This window comes from Rhagoletis zephyria, unplaced genomic scaffold, assembly GCF_001687245.7.
Source record: "Rhagoletis zephyria isolate East Lansing unplaced genomic scaffold, Rhagoletis_zephyria_1.1 Rzeph_scaffold_19146, whole genome shotgun sequence".
Taxonomy (NCBI): Eukaryota; Metazoa; Arthropoda; class Insecta; order Diptera; family Tephritidae; genus Rhagoletis; species Rhagoletis zephyria.
In genome coordinates this window covers 968-3,092 of record NW_016176206.1, presented here as the reverse complement: position 1 = coordinate 3,092, position 2,125 = coordinate 968, and the positions used below count along the sequence as shown (strand labels likewise).

At 37.5% G+C, this 2,125-nt stretch overlaps 1 long non-coding RNA gene across 1 annotated transcript; it reads right to left on the bottom strand.

Moving 5' to 3' along the window:
• Positions 1–101: 101 nt before the first annotated feature.
• LOC108380400 (uncharacterized) lies at positions 102–571 on the bottom strand. Its single transcript, XR_001849564.1, has 2 exons — positions 532–571; positions 102–472 (listed from the first exon to the last, which is right to left on the bottom strand). It is a non-coding gene; the product is annotated as an uncharacterized LOC108380400 (long non-coding RNA).
• Positions 572–2,125: the final 1,554 nt, after the last annotated feature.

The following is a 2,125-nucleotide window of genomic DNA, read 5'->3' as shown; positions in this document are numbered from 1 at the left end:
TGGTTGCCTTGCTAAATTTGATGAACACACCGCTTTAATGTGGCGAAGACAGAACTGTAGAACTACGCACTTTTTGTGCAACTTTGTTGATACCGCGGATGCGGATCACAAAAGCCAATTTGGATTTTTCAGGCCCGTCGAATTGGCCGCATTTCTTTGCCACACAGCGTTACTCCATCTCACGGCGTCCATCACGGAGTTTTCTTGTTTGATATTTCTCAGCATGCACCAAGTTTTCACATTTACGGAGTGCAATCACAGCAGAGCGCTTTAGTTTACGTTTGATCAGGGTAGCAATTTGCTGACCTGCTCTTGCTGACCTGCAGCTTCGGCTCGGGGACAGGAGGCAGCTTCCTGGAAGGTTGTCTGCCCTTTGCTTGCGGTTTCTTACTTAGCACATTGAAAAGGCGAAAAAAAAGTTCGCCAAATGTTTGGAGCACATCGTAAATGAGCCACTCGATTTATAACATTTCTATAAACAATTTAATTAAATACTTTTTATACATAGATATGCTGCAACCATGCACTTACTTTCCCAAATTCCATCCTGTTTATCGGCATAATTTTCCAAATATGCCTGCTACTTCATTACTAATTACTAAATTTTCCAACTGCGCCTTCTTTGTTGGCTCGACATATCCTAAAAAGACAAATTTACATTAAACAATAGAAATCGCAAAAATTAGCAAATAAAATACTTGCTTTGTTTTGTTTTGTTGTCAAATTTCTGAGAAATGTGAATTCACCACGATGCGATACAGAAAGAACAAGGACCAGGGATGTAATTTTAAGTAAATCTATTATTCAGTGGCAAGGCGCAGAGCGTTCGGGGCAGCAATATTAATTTGTATCAAATATAACATTAAACGGTGGTTCTAATACATTTTTTGATATTATTAACCAGAGTACATACATTATATGGTATTTCTTTCAAAATTAATGTACTATATGAACTTTTTTTTTAAAATATTTCTTAAGTTTCTTTCATCAGTAATGAAAAGCAACCATGCGTGTAAGAAATTGTGTGCTACCTAAAATTTCACCTCTGGAAACTTTATCCCCATAAAGGACTCCACCACAGTTTTTTTACTGGATATACTGAGGTGCGATTGCTATCAGAGAGCGTAAATGTACGTTCTTTGTTGACTGATGCAAGGCGAATTAATATAAGGTGATAGCAGGAGTACAAAAACAAAAATTTACATGTATTTTGTTTTTGCTTTGGCGGCATAAACTGTCAAAATCTGTAAGAGTGTGTGTAAAAATTCAAACAAAATTTTTCAATTTGATATCAAAAGCCGTGCGGCGAAACACATACACAAAATCAGCTGAGCTAGTAACACCACCTTATATAAATTCGCCTTGGACTGATGACAGCAAGACGAATTTATTACAGATTTGACAGCACACCCCAAGACAAGGCGAATTTATACAAGGTGGGCTTGTAAAATCAGCTGATCTCATCGCCTTACATGTATTTTGTTTTTGGCTAACACCCTCCATACAAAATACATATGTAGTTCCAAGAGCAGTCCGGTTTACAGGATTTAGTCAGAACTTACAGGAAGTCGTTCCTATTGATATAAAACCTGTAAGTTGGAACACTTTTGAGAGAGTAACTGAGCAACTGTTCCTAGTCAGAAGTTATAGGATTTAGTCCGGAGTTTTTTTCCTGTAAGTGCATGAAAAGTGTCAAACAATCAGCTGATTTACATGTGCAAACAAAAACAGAAAGCGGTGAAAGCAAAGAACCTTATATTTGTTTAAAAATGGAAGTAAACGACGAAATATTTGAATATGTATGGATTCTAATAATTAGTTAGAGATATTTCAGCGAAATAAGTGTTGTACAAATGACATGTAAACAAACCGACTGACGTTTTTACAGGAAATAGTGCTTTTTGCGTTCCCGTGCACTTCTGCATCTGTTCTCCTTTTACTCTCACTTGAGAGAGTAAAATTGTAGTTTGACAGTTTCACAGGTTTTAGTCCGAAGGTCAAAGGAACAGACTAATGCACATTAGGAAGTACCGCGGCGAAAATCTAAATTCGCCATCCACCATGTTCGCCATGAACACCACCTTGCAAGGCGAATTTATACCAGGTTGTGTTGATGGCGAATTAA